This window comes from Leopardus geoffroyi, chromosome B3 (genome assembly GCF_018350155.1).
Source record: "Leopardus geoffroyi isolate Oge1 chromosome B3, O.geoffroyi_Oge1_pat1.0, whole genome shotgun sequence".
Classification (NCBI taxonomy): domain Eukaryota; kingdom Metazoa; phylum Chordata; class Mammalia; order Carnivora; family Felidae; genus Leopardus; species Leopardus geoffroyi.
In genome coordinates, this window is record NC_059337.1 from 114613531 (window position 1) to 114628044 (window position 14514).

General features: G+C 49.1%; 1 long non-coding RNA gene across 1 annotated transcript; it reads right to left on the minus strand.

The window, feature by feature from the left end:
• Positions 1-10977: 10977 nt before the first annotated feature.
• Positions 10978-14085, minus strand: LOC123582310. Its single transcript, XR_006704307.1, has 3 exons — positions 13750-14085; positions 12714-12925; positions 10978-12195 (listed from the first exon to the last, which is right to left on the minus strand). It is a non-coding gene; the product is annotated as an uncharacterized LOC123582310 (long non-coding RNA).
• Positions 14086-14514: the final 429 nt, after the last annotated feature.

Here is a 14514-nt window from a genome sequence, read left to right on the forward strand (position 1 = left end):
CCAGGGAAGAACCTGCTCGTGATTTTCCCAAATGACAACCGTCTTGCCATGCCGACGTCCTCCGAAGATCCGGCCCTGCCTTCCCAAGAAAGCCCATGGTCGTTGTAGGACTCCAAGAGGAGCAATGTAGGAAGGAAGGGAGATCCAGGACCCTCGGCCCCAGCCAGCACTGACAGGTCTGTCTTCAGGTACATGCACCAGGGGTTCCTCTAAACAACAAAGGCCACTGGCCTCCTTCCTGTAGTGACAATGGCCAGGCAGGAGAGCCGATGGAGAAACTGAGGGTCAGAGAAGTTACTAACTTATCCAAAACCTCCTTTGGGATGAGAGAGAGGATGTGATGCCCCAGGCCGTCACTCCCCGTAAAACTGCACAAGCACTCAGGACAGAAGAGCAAGGGGGAGGAGAGCTGGTGGGCCGGTCTCTCCTCCATCACATGACAAGTCACCCAGAAAGAGGAGTCCGCTGCAGGCGGCGGTGGGTGGCCGTGCCGCCTGGAGTACGGGCAAAGAGCGGAGAGCCGGCGGGCAGACACTGTATCTTCTTTCCCTCTACCCTCCGTGTAGCCTTTTCCTCCGGGCCAGCCTGTTCCACTGGAAAAACAATCTCCCCTGCCTGGGGACTTGGGGCCGGCTGGGCCACCTTCTGGTCTGTCTTCATTCAGATCCCATTTCTCTCTTCTCCGGGAGGTGGGGGAGGGAGAGCCGCTGGGGAAGGCGAGGGTGAGGCTGAAGTCTTCATCTGTCCCCTTTAAGCCAAGCAAAGAAAAATAGCCCTTTGCCAAGATCTTTCATCTCAGTCATTTACTCTCACAGATGTTTTCTGCAATATAAACAAGAAGCAAAGAATGTTGGGGAGGAGAAGAGGGTGGGAGGAGAAGGAAGAGTAAATGAACAGCTTTGAAATCCGGGCCTGCAGAGGGCAGGAAGCGGGACCTCAGCAGGGTCCCTCCTGCCCTGAGAGCGTGGGCAACCTCAGGTCACTGCACCAGGCCAGTCGGAGGGTCGCTTCCCGGGGTGTCTTTGAAAGGAAGTTCTAGAGAAGTGGCCCAGCCTTTGAGTGGGTGGTCTCCCCAAACAGCCTTCCTCTGCCTGGGAACTGACACATAGAGAGCAGCTGCAGAGGCCCCCTGGGCTCAACCTGGAGCCGTGCCCTGGGTGCTGGGGCACACACCTGCCCACCTAGCGTTTCCCAAAAGCTGGGCGGGGTCCCAGGCCAGCAAGACCGAAGGGAGGTGCCTGCAACCACAGGGGGATTAGGATTCGGTTGCACCAAGGGGAGAAAAAATCTTGCCCTGGATTTGGTTGGAGGAACACATCCTCTGGTGGGTCAGGAAGCAAACCCGGGAAGTCAGATATCACTAAGCTCAAAATCTCATAGGATTCCTGTTGATGTCACTAGCTCTCAAACTAAAGTCAGATGCCCAAGGGGGCTGAAAGTACCCTAAAGGAGTGAAGCTGGGTGGCGACTGCCATGACCCAGAAAAGGCCTATCTAAGGGGGCCGGCCACAACTCAGTTTCAGCTGAATATTAGCCTAGAAACTCAGAGTTTTGTGTAAAATCTCTAGGGTTGGGTTTTTTTTAAACTTTTGCAATAATTAAACACACACACACGCACACACACAACCATGTCAGCCTCACGAGGCGTGCCTGTGGGCAGGTTTTAGTTTGCAAATCACGGGTTTGAGACATTTGTAAAATGTTGGCTGGATGAATGGATACTAACTTACCGTTTACGCCTCCTGCTCTCCACTTAACGAAGGGATTTGTGAAAGGAAGGCTCAGAAAGAATCAAACAGCAGGATTTATTGGGAGCCTACCGTATCTTCAAAACGGTGCTCAATGTTATTATGGGCTCAGAAAACCAGAACACTCGGTCCCAACCCTGGAGGGTTACACTGTGGCTGGGGAGACAGAGTGATGCAGGAAAGGCGACCAGCCCCTGACAGTGCCTGGTTACGTGGCCTAGAACGTTCAAGGATGAGAAAAAAATGGACAATGCTTCCCGGAGGAGGCAGTGTTGGGGCTGAATCTTGAAAAATGGGTAGAACCCCCACTTGCTGAGCTGAGCAAGAATCCTGAAACTGGAAGGCCTCTCGCCCCACCCAGGACATTGTGGAACCCTACAGTTGGGACCCAGGACCACAGAAACAGGCCGCCCCCCCTGCTACGGAAGGGGTGACCACTCTAAAAGCCACCAACCTCCCCACTCCACATGTCCACCCCTACTACCACCAAACTGTGGGTAGGATCCCCAAGGACGAGTTGGAGGGTGGGGGAGCATGGACTGAGGGCAGGCCGTGGATGAAGGGCCGCTGTGAAGGAGGGGGCCGTGGGCAGGCCTGACGCTCAGCAACCTTTGGAAGGAAAGAGGGAGACAGATTTCACACAAGTGCTCACGAGCATTTCCGGGCGCCCATGACTTCCTGCCGATGTTCACAGCTTTGAGCTACTTGCAGAGGAGAGAATGAAAAGTTGGTTGACCCCAGGCTCCTCACGTATTAGTCCCCAGTTCCTCCCAATACACTGTAGAGCAGCAGTAATAACTTCCATTTTACAGAGGAGGCAACAGACACAGCACAGCGAGCTCCCCAGGACGGGAATGTCGTCAGCTCCCTGCTCACCATGGAAGCCTTGCTCCCCCACAGGGCCTGCACCTTGGGGCTGAGCGAAGCCGCCTGCCAGGTGACTCGTCCGAGGTCTCATAGCCGGAAGTGGTCAAACCCAGGTCTGCCTGACACCAGAGCCCGGGTTTTTTTCCACTACGCTGGGGAAGCCTACATTCACGAATGTTCTCAAATAGTCACAGGGTGTGCTTATCATCAGTCACCACGGCTGACGGATTGTCAATGTGCAGGAAGTGCAGTGCAAACACTACTCATGTGGCCAGCTGGGCACTCAGATTCAACAGAGATCCTTTGAAACAACGCGACTGTCCTTTTTGTTCAATGCCTCTCCAACAGCCCTTGGCTGGAACACCTCTAGGGAGAGCAGACTCACTACCCTACATCCCATGGGACTGCCAGCAGCTGGACCTTCCATCCGCTTCTTTTAGCCTTCACCCACTGCTCATGGTGCTTGCTCTCTGCACGATACGGACACAGCTCTTCGGTACGACCACCTCGAAGACCGCTCTCTTGTTTGCCCTTTCTGTCACTTGTCTCCTCCACATGTTCCTCCTGTGACACTCTTTCAGGGCCCGTTCCTATGCCTCTCCCCAAATGCAGTACAGTTTCTTTGTGATTCTCTTTTATTTTATTTTATTTTTTTAATTTTTTTAACGTTTATTTATTTTCGAGACAGAGAGAGACAGAATATGAATGGGGGAGGGACAGAGAGAGAGGGAGACACAGAATGGGAAGCAGGCTCCAGGCTCTGAGCCATCAGCCCAGAGCCCGACGCGGGGCTCGAACTCACGGACCACGAGATCGTGACCCGAGCTGAAGTCGGACGCTTAACCGACTGAGCCACCCAGGCGCCCTGTGCTTCTCTTTTAAAAGTGACACCTGCCGTGGCATCCCAGATGGGATAGATCAATAAAGAATCCAGCCGGAGAAATACCTCCCTAATCCTCAGCCCTCTTCTTCAGTTAACATCACCTAAGATCACACCAATTTTCTTGGTAATCATGCATGTTGACTCATGTCAAGTTTACCATCAACACAAACCCCCAAGTTTTTCACATCTTCCCCCATCCTAGTCATGTATAGTTCCATTTGCTTTGCCCCCAAGGTTCCAGAGGTACATCTAACCCTATTGTATTTCATCTGTTGTATTTAGCCAGAATTAATCCAAACTGTTGTCGTCTTTGCGGAATCCAATTCTGTTGCCCAAGGTATGAACTACTCCCTCTAGCTGCAGGTAGAGAAGCTTGCCCTCTAAAAGTTCTTACCAGTCTCCAGTGGAACCACTGAAGTATAAGGAGACAGGAGTGCTCTGGGATGAAGGATGAGACTACCCATTCAGGCTGACATTCGTCTGCTTACCAGCACTGTCAGATCAGTCACTTAGCACATCCCCAGGCATTGCATTTCTGTGGTCTTCCAGCCCTCATTGTCCTCACGAGTGCCATAAGATTCCTGCTCTGCTGGAATGCGATGCCACCAGCAAACTTAGGAATCCCAGGCCCCCTACAAAAAAAACGTGCAACTGGTAGACCATCTCTTTTCTTGGTGAGCCCATGCTGATTCCTAGTAGTCAGCATTTTCTTTCTTAAGTCTTCAGAAGCCATCCCTTTGCCTGTATGTAAAATAGAGATTATCCCTGAACCCCAAAGCAGAAGCTTCCCTCAGACACCTTGACTTGTTAACTCATTATGCTGCTCATGTCCATTGTGCTCCTCCGGATCCCCTCTCCACCCTTCTCCCCCTGCTCTGTGCCCCAGGAGGCTGACCTTGAGGACTGCATCACTGGGGGCCCTGGCTCTCTGGCTTCCGTTGGATTCAGTCAATAGGACGCATCAAGAAGAGAGAGGTCAGTGGGGCAAAATCACCCTACTGGCCCCTGCTCCCCTGTGTCTCTCTGTCCCTCTACCTGAGGCCATGGCTCCTGTGGGGTGTCTCTTTCCTGAGCACCTTCTCTCATGCCTCTCCCACTTTGTCCTTCAGGCCCCACTCCTGCTGGCCCTGGAGGCTTTCACCATACCTTGTTAGTTTTCTTTAACCTTGCTCATTGATTTGTAAGTAGCCCCATGTCTAAGGCCTCCTCAATTACCCCATTGGAGCATGCCATCTTTCCCCTGCCAGTGCTGACCGATGCACTCCTATTTTGAATCGTGTTGCCAGAAGAGTTAGGATAACAGCGCTCAAGTGTGGGGGGCAGAGGGCCTAGGTGTTGATGACAACAGCTTCAACATGGTTGAGTCACAGAACCTATGGTCTAACTGACCAAGATTGAATTACATCTGTATCATTTTCTGGTTTTATAGCTACTTAACTTCATTAGCTTCTGCTCTGTCTTCTGTAAAATGGGAGCAGTAATCCCTCCTAACAAATTCATTGCAAGGACTTGATGAGATTATATTTGTAAAACACTAAGACAAATTGCAAGCACCTAATAAATGAGAATTATCACAGATTATTATTAAGAGAAACTCTCACCTTTGAGTGTGTTGCTTTGGTGCCAGGATAAGCTGGCAATGCACTGCAAGGTTTTATTCTTTATGGCTATCAGGGAATTTAGATGGCAGGTTATCTGCCCACACACTTATAAAAGAAAGAAAATACAAGTACTGTGGTTGTTGTTGTGTTAGTAGCTGGAGAATCTTTCAATTCTAGTACTTATTTTCTTTTTTTTAATGTTTATTTATTTTGAAAGAGAGAGAGTACCTGAGTCGGGGAGGGGCAGAGAGAGAATGAGAGAAAGGAAGAGAGAGTAAGAGAGTAAGAGAGAGGGAGAGAGAGAGAGAGAGGGAGAGGGAGAGAGAATCCTAAGCAGGCTCCAAGCTGTTAGTGCTTAGTGCAATGCGGGGCTCCAACTCACCAACCACGAGATCATGACCTGAGCCGAAATCAAGAGACACATGCTTAACCGACTGAGCCACCGATGTGTCCCCTCTATTACTGATGTTCAAGAGAAATTTTAAGCAAAAAATAATCCATAAGGCTATTTTTTACATTCTAGCTGATAGCCCCTTCCTATCCCTTTTTGACATGATCTTAAAATTCCCCAACATAAAGTATGATCCCTATGTGTTTAAGCTGAAGAAATGCGGTGCCCTTCAGCCTGCCCTTACAGAGCTTCTTCCCACCCCATCCTTCCCCCAATGATGTTCTTACTAAAAATAAGGCTCAGAAGAGAGTCTCTTAACTCTGTCCAAAAGCTAAACCCAAAAGAGGTCAAAGGTTCTCTGGTCAGTCACATTTCACCCTACTATTTTTAGCTGGTGTAGGGCAAAACAAGGTTCCCCCCAGATCTGGGCTCTGTGAAAGTTGGAGATTGCACCAACATGGAGGAATACAGCTCTCCCCGTTAGAAGAATGGCAACAATTCCCAAGCTATCTATCCATCGCCACTGAATCTTCCACCGACTGTATCTTCTTTGTACTTGATCACACTGAGTCGGTCTGCTTATTTGCCATTCCAATCCAATCTTTAGTTCTGAAACTTTCCTAGTGAGCTATCAACATGCCCACGCCTGTGGGCCATCTCGTGCCATGTTATCCTCTATCTCCTGCGTTAGAAGCTTCGAGGTTTTCTGGATGTCTATCCTAATGGAAATGCTCAACTAAGCGTCCTGGATTGTCAGCGTAGACATGCTTCTTTTTGCTGCCAATGTCCCTCATTCCTGATTTCTCTCTCCTGAGAGGCCCAAGCCATGCCGTTCTGTGTTCTCAGTCCCTGTCTCCCCTTACTCACACAGATGCACCAAGGGCAAGCATCTTTCTGCCCAGAGATATCTGCCCTTCCACATACTCCCATATGACCTCCCACTCTCTGACCTTTGCTGCTGGAATCCCTTGAGTTAGAAAACCAGAGATGTTTCCATGACTTTTAAGGCTTGTATTGGCAAGACAGCAGGAGAAGGGAGTGAGGGACCAAGCTCAGAATTTCTGCCTGACCCTAGATTGTTGCTGAGGGCAATGCCATGGGAAGGTGACCTCCCCACAGGCGTAGGGACTGTCCCAATGGGATGACACCATTAGATACTCAATCTCAGCTCTTCTGTTGCTCCATTCCTCAAGCAAGATCCTGGGCAGATGGAAACCGAGTTTTAAGTTAAGGGCTGTGGCTAAAGCTTCATTCAGCGATTTATGGTCTAGGCCAGGGTTTCCAAAACTGCAAAAGAGCTATTCCTGGCCAAGTTCCTTATTAGTCATATGTGTGAAATGGAAACATTGCTTTGTCAGAAATATAGTCCCCCCACCCCGACTTCCTCCCCAACTGTGTCTATATCAGGTTCTGGAAATGGAGCTGGGTGTTGGGAAAGGGACTTAAGGGAAGAACACTTTACTGCTGGAACCTGTGACCTTGGCAGTCACAATGGTACCAAGCACATATGGGAAGGGATTCTAGGGCCGTCAAAAAAAAAAGAGTGAACCCACTTCACACTGACATTGCCCCCAGAGGTGCTTTTCTGTAAATAAATAGGTTATGCATGTCTAAGCTTTCTCATTTGCTATTTTAGCTGTTGGGCATTCGTCCACTCTCTTCTGGTACCCGTGCTCCACTTTCTTCCTGGTGAATCCTACACTGTCTTCCGTCCTCCCTCCATGAGATTCTAGCACAGCCAATACCACCGCTAACTCAGGGTGAAGCACACGGCCCAGGTCCAAGCCAATCAGTGCAGCCCATCCTCCTGGGCACAGTGATTGGTGCATGAAGAGGCATCTGCTCAGTCAGAGCCAATGAAATACCTGGAGGTTTTCCCTAGAACTTTGGGGAAAAAGACTCTTTTCCCTTGAACCTCAAATTCGAGAGGGACAGGGCCTGGATCTGCCCTTGTTCTCTGGTCACATGAAAGCTGAATCTTAAGCCAACATAGCAGACAGCCAAGCTTAGAGATTAAAAGTCATCAAGTCCTGATAACACACTATTTTAGCCCTGAATCCAGTTGTGTCTGATGCTGACCCTGATTCTGAATCTTGCAGTTACACGGACCATTAGATTTTTCTGTTGCCGAAGCACATTGAGACAGATTTTCTGTGTCTGGCAACCAAAGAGCCCTAGTTGACAGTTGCTGTTTCAAGATACAAACATAATTGAAATGGAATGAAAAGAAAGCAGGCGGGGCCAGCCATAGGAGTGTAGTTTGTAAGCACAGGCTGTGGCTCAGGTGCAACGACGGAGGCTTTTCACACTCTAATGTGAGACAGCGGCATGAGGAGGTACCCAGACAGGAAGAGGAGAGCCCCACACAGGAAGCTCCCCCAGCAAACACCACCTCTTTAGAATTGAAATTGCCTAATCAAACCATTTCCATCAAGTTTAGTCTTTGTTATGTTTAATGAAATAGTAAATATTACTGCTATAGTGAAACCTCTTATTGAAATGACTTATAATTTAACCTGCTTTCCCCATAGTTGTGCAGAGTTAGAGTTCTCCAGAAAAGCAGAATCAATAGGAAATTTTATATATATATATATATATATATATATATATATATATATATACATACACACACACATATATCTGAGAGATTGAGAGAGAGTTAAAGGAATTGGTTCATGGGAGGCAAGGCAGCAGGCAGGCTGGATTTGGATCAGAGTTGATGTTTCCGTCTTGAGTCCAAAGACTGGAGGCTCAGGCAGATTGTCTATGCTGCAGTCTGGAGGCAGAATCCTCAGCCTTTGCTCTTAAGTCCTTCAACTGATTGAATGAGGCCCACCAACATTATGGAAGGTCATTTCCTTTACTTAAAATCAAGTAATCGTGACTACTAATCACATCTAAAAAATACCTTCACAGAAACTAGTGTTTGACCAGATAACCAACACCATAGCCTAGCCAAGTTGACACATAAAATTAACCATTACACCCAGTTTGAACCAATATTCCCACCTGCTCATCCTCATATTAGTGAGGGTTCAGTTTTAGAATCTCAAGCCAATGAATGCCAAGATGGGCACTACAAACAACATTCCCTTGACAAAACTCTATCAGTCCCCTGTGTAGAAGAAAATCCATGATAATCATTTAATTCAGTCTGGATGAAATGCTTTATTAATTCTGTTGATGTTAAAATATGTGAATCAACTCTTATTTATTAAATCTCCCTTTGCTGACTGTTCACTATTTGCAGAATTCCCCTCCCAGCACCATCCCAGAAAAAGCACTGAGCCCTGTCCCATGGGCCCCCGGCAGCTGAGGACGTAGCCCCCGTGTCCTCGCTGAAGGCAGACCAGCCACGTCAGTCAGGCACCTGCAGCAGGAGGAAGCATTCACCCTGTGAGTGCTGCCTGTGGGAGGCCCTCGTCGTAAGCAAGCATGAAGGCCTCTCACCTGGTCTGTCTTCCAGTAAACCTGTGGCCCCAAGAAGGACAAGTTTTTACAAATCCCTATGCTGTCAACCAGCCTTCTGATGGTCTGGAAGGCATCTACTTACACTAATAATGCAGATACTTCATTTTATTCACTCCAGTTACCTACTATAGTCTTCATCTCGGCATCCAGCCTGGGGCTGGGCTCCAGGATGCCTCCCCAAGGCAGCCACATTCCTATGGGCATCTATGCCAAAAGGAAATGGATGGGCAGTCGGCTGGCCCTATCGGTCCACAGGACAGCTCTGCCAGCAGCCTCGTGAGAGGTTTCTCAGAGGGTGTTCGTTAGGCTTCCTTATGGCTGATGATGCTGGGTCAAAGCCTCTGATGACGCCTGCTCACCCCAAATCCTCCATTTCCCAGCCTCCCTTGCATGTGACGGGATTCTGGCCAAAGGGATGTAGACGAAAGCGATGTCAGGCATTTACAGGGCTGGACCTTACAAGTGTCTCAGGAACCATCCAGTCCTGTCTCCCCCGACTACAGCGATCTTGACGTCACAGTCTCAGATGGCATGACCACTGAGATGTGGGGTTCTGTGCCATGGCAGCTCAGCTTTTCCCTTCTGACACACGTAGGGCACAAAAGGAAGCGTTCTTCTGACTCACGGCCCTCCTCAGCCCAAAGAGCCAGCTCCCAGAGCAGATCGGGGCTGCTCCTCCCCAGGCCTGCTGAGGATCAATGACACCACTCCCCACCTCCATGAAACAACCTGTTTGTTGTGCTGATGGTGACCGTCAGGAGCGGGATCCACATACCTTAAGCTGCCCAGGATCCACTCTGCGCCCACATTCCCAAGGAAGGGCCAAAACTGGTTAAATAATTGAACCAAGGTGGGTTTTCCTGAAAAGGCGTCCGTAGCTTTGAGCTCATTTAGAAGGAAAGAGGATTTCAGGCCCTAAACAGTGTGGAATACCTTCCATTGTAGTTGAAAACATCCTTGCTGGGGTCCAAAAACAGAGTCTTATCTGTTGAGAATGCAAGCAACTTAAGGCTCCTTCATTACAGAAAGCCTACCAGGCCTTGCCACGCGGCGTGACCCATGAATGTGGGTGGGACCGTTTGGTATTTTCATGCTGTTGGAAACAGTGGCCTTGTTGATCTCAGACAGTCCCAGATTAAGCTGATTTCGCTATTTTTAATCTCTCCGGAAATAAGCAAAGAAGAGAGGCCTAATTGCAAACAGACTGAACTTTACATAGGAAATATGTAGGTCCCCTGAGGCACCTAGAAAGTGTCTGAAACCCTAACAGCCTGCCCACCTCCCCCACCCCCCACTCCCCTCTCTAGAGCACGTAAGCCTGCACCCAGGGAGGCCTGGGGCGGAGGGAGGGATTGGAGTCAGGAGTTCAGCCTTGGCTTTGGACTGGCCAAACCAGCCCATCCAGCCCCTTGGGCCCAGCGGCAGGGGCTTTGCATGAGAAACAGGAAGACTATCTGTCCACAGCTTGAACCGTGGCTTTGGGAAGGTTCTTTGTTCTCTCACCTCACTATTTGGGTTTTCTGGTCCTTCTCTATTCTGTGCTTGGAATGGGGAAGGTTTCGAACACTACCATCAAGCCTGCAGGACACACACACACACACACACACAAACCACCCCCATTGCAATCCCATTTGCCACTCAGCCCTGGGATTTGTACCAAGTGTGGCCCAGTAAGAGCTTTATAGCGGTTCACATAGCCCCCAGCCTTGCCTACAAGCTCCAGTGTTAAAGTCCCAGCCAGAACCCTGGGCCTTGCTGGCAGCTGCACCGCTGGGTCGCTGTGGGAGAGAAGACAAGGCCCTGTAGCCTGCTGTGCCTCAGTTTCCCTGACTGTCAGTTTGGACAACCATGACCGCCGCTAATTCTGAATTGTCTGCCTGCTGGTGGGACCAGGCACTGGAGGGGGCTCAGATTTATGGCACGGAAGCCCCAGAATGAGTCAAAGAAGAGAAAGACCAAAATAGATCAGGAGCCACGGGCCCCGAAAGGCAGCCAGAGAAGATTAGACACGCTGCCTAGAGAACCAACCGATGACTTTATTGAAGGCTCTTGCTCATAAACAGCCAGTGTGTTATTTTAACTTCCACGGACCAGGCCGACCCTTGCCTGTGATGGGAAGCTTGGGCTTGGAGCCGTCTGTGGGCCCTGCTGTTGCCGAGGCCGCTCCGGGAGCTGGGGCTCTTCCAAAGGAAATCAGCATGGGGCTCTGGGGCTTGGCGGAATGGATGGACAGATGGACAGTCTTTGAGTGAGAAAGTCGTGATTATGAGGCAGGGAGGAGTGGCAAGTGTCCCCCAGCCCCAGCTGCAGCTCTGCTGGTGGCAGAAAGTCTTTGTTTTGGGGGCATTTCTGCTGAGAAGCCCTTCTTCCTTCCTTTGGCTTCTTGGTCTCACGAATCCATATAGAAGGCAGTAGGCCAAGAGCACAGACATGGAAAGGGTCCAAGAACAGCTACCATAGCTCTCATCCCCGGGAGTGCCCCGTCCTCAGCAATCCCCATCAATGGCTTTCCCTCTCACATCCTGACCCCTCACATCTTCTGCCTCATTACACGGTCCACTTTGCCTTCCTGGCCATTTGCTCCTTTTAATCTTCCCTTTTACGTGCAGAGCAGCACTGGCAGGCCCATTCCACCGTCATCTCCCACTGGAATGCTTCAGGCAACGGTGACACTTGAGTCGTGTTCTCCAGCAATGTTGTTCACAAGGCCAGCATTTGTCTGTTTGTAGACAGGGGCTCACAAATATCTCATTCCAGCACCAAAGACCCTTTCCTCCCCCTATCAGCTCTCAACCACCGGTCCGTTTCCCACTCTTCTCTGCTGGAAATGCACCCAGCCAAGGCGAGCCAAAGCAAGCAGGTGTCTGTGGGCTCACAGACCCTCCTAGGATGAGGGTCTTTTCGGTGGCTACCAGATTGCACCCTGATGCCGGCCAGCTCCTGGCGTCTGCCACCGGCCCTCCCAAGATGGTAGCCGGTGGACACACAGCCCAAACCCATGATCCAGGCTCTTCCCAGTCCAGCTCTGTTGGCAAAATGAAGCTCCCTGCTGAGGGAAAGCTGGCTGGACTGTCCATGAGGCACCCATGATAACTGGGCAAACCACCTGTCCTGGGTTGGTCAGTGCTCTGGGGAGCGTTACTAATGGGTCAGTATGAGGGACGAGACAGGAGGAAGAGGTCTGGAGCAAATGTCAGATTTTGGGACAAGTCCTTGCTGGTAACGTGTCTTTATCTGGAAAAGAGCACACGGGAACTTAGAGTGAAAAGGAAGATTTGAAAGCCTTCCGTGATGTGGCCCTCCGCTACCGCTGTTCCAGTCTGCTCTGCCATGCCTTCCCCCATGAACTCCACCTTGGCCAAACCTACAAACTCGCCCTGTATCCTGCTCCATCTCTGCTCTTTGTCCTTGCTCCTTCCATTCCCTCTGCTTACAGTATCTATCTAGATGCTACCCATCGGCTGAGATCCAGCTCCAGTCCTACCCTCTCCCCTTCCCCCACTCTTGACCACACCTCTGGGAAACCTGGAGTCTCCATGCCCTCTCCTTCTCCACTCACGGCTCTTTTTGTCTACTCCACACACAAATAGAACTTACCTTCTTATTGAAAACTATCACACACATTCTCTGTTTCAGATGTATTGGCCTTTGTTTCCCCAAGCCTGAGTGTCCCCCAACCTCATCTCAGAATGTGTGCTCCAAGGATGCCTCCCCAGCGCTCTGAACACTGTAGACCCTAAGGCAATACTTACAGATTTGATTGGTTATCCGAAAAGATAGTTAAGTGATCACAAAAATGCATAACCTGGAAGAACTATAGGAATGTTCGGTGAGCGGTGACTGTGAGCCCAGGTGGTCCCTTCTTGGGGGCAGTGGCGGAACGAGTTTTCCTTCCCAGGCAGTCCCTGATAGTCCTAGAATCCCACAAAGGCCCGTGGAAGGTGGCGGTTGGGTGAACAGTGTCCTGCAATCGAACAAAACCATAAATGCAAAGCCAGAAAGCTAAACAATGTTAGCTTTACAACCCCAGGTGATGAGAATGGTATTTACAGACTCAGTGACATGTTTGAAGCAGTGAGTTTCAGAGGCTAATATTTTAAGCTGGACATCCTGAGACCGTGATGTTCTGTTTTTATTCTCCTCCCCATCCTTCCCTCCTGGAGCCCCTGGAACTTTCCATGCAATTTGGACAAGAGCATGAAACCTCTATTGTTTCTCAATCCTTATTAGTGCTAGGGAAGGATTTAAAAACTGCTTTGTGGAAGGTTGATTGGTGAAGAGTGGAAAACATTCTGAGGCCTCAAAAGTACATTTGCCATTACATCAAACTTCCATCGGAGAATTTCAAAATTCTAGGCAGAGAGGAAGTTCCCTCAGAGAATTCCAAGGGCAACGGGACTAGGAGGAGATACAGTAAGTCCTTGTTTGCGGATGGACCCATCTGGGCCCAGAGGTTCCAGACAGTCTAGATCCGCCTATTTAAGACCTTTCTTTCTCTGGAGCCCATTTATATACTGAGTAAAAGTTCCTGGGGCACATCCATAAACAGAGGGTGGGAACCCGAAACTTTGCTATTTATACACTCCAGAATGCAACTGGAGAAATCAGTGTTTTCTCTCAGAACAATCTAGAAAGCAAAGGACAAATTGCAAACAGCGACGCAAGCATCAGGAAAGTCTGGGAGATCAGAAGGGATAGAAAACCACCAAGAGACCATCATGTTGATCTCCCCAGGGGCCTGGACAGTTGGGATGCAGCCTCAACAACCCCCTTCAGACCGTCTTTCACCTTTCTCTCGCTTTGGCCTATGAACAGTGTTTCTGATCAATCCTCTGTACATCCCCTCCAGACAGGCAACACGGACAAGACAGAGTTCCTCGTGCATGGAAACGAAGCCCAGAACGTGCTCTACCATGTGGGTTTTTTGCCGTTTGTAAACAAACCCAGATGCTAGTCTGCAGGCCACCAGACCATGCTGACCGGTTCTCTGAACAAGCCCGATCTGGCCAGACTGAAACATCAAATCCTGTAGTGACTTCAGGGTCTGAGCCCATCTTATAGAAGCTGTTGAACAGGAAAGAAGTGATGCCTCTTTTCATGCTAAGAAAAGCAGATAACCTTACCAGGAGAACAAGCATAAATAATGATCTGAAAATAGCTTGACAAGTTTTGTTTTCACCAAAGTGAACCGCCTACACACACAGCTTTTTTTTTTTCTTCAAATTACAAAAGTAATAAATGCTCAGTGCAAAAAACACGTGGGAAATACAGAAAAACACAACTGGGAAGCGGTTGATAGTTTTTGTTGTAATCCCTTCCAGTATTTCTCTATCAATAATCACCTATATACCAATGCATAGTATATATTATATTGTATATTATATGTATTATGTTATCTATCGTATAATATTTAATTATATAAATGAAGAGGCATATAAAATTGTTTACATATAAAATGTTCCTTCACATATATTCCTACATATTTATTTATGAAATATACATTTATATGTTTCATGTAAAATTTCACGTAAGGGGCGCCTGGGTGGCTCAGTC